Consider the following 248-nt stretch of genomic DNA (forward strand, 5'->3'; position numbering starts at 1 on the left):
TCAGATTATCGCTTCGCCGCCAACCACCGGATGTGATATCAACAAGGCAATAAGCCCCCACTCCCGAGACGCCTACAGGAACACGACATTTACTGCGCTCCTTGTTGATCGACTGCAATAAAACGAGGCGAAGTTCCCTACTTTTTGCAAGGTCTGGCCTATTGTACTCAATGAAATCGAATTTTGCATAATATACATGGTTTTCTCCTCACCCCTTTCCTTTCTAACAATTTCTCGGACAACAGTGA

This window comes from Penaeus monodon, chromosome 24 (assembly GCF_015228065.2).
Source record: "Penaeus monodon isolate SGIC_2016 chromosome 24, NSTDA_Pmon_1, whole genome shotgun sequence".
Lineage (NCBI taxonomy): Eukaryota > Metazoa > Arthropoda > Malacostraca > Decapoda > Penaeidae > Penaeus > Penaeus monodon.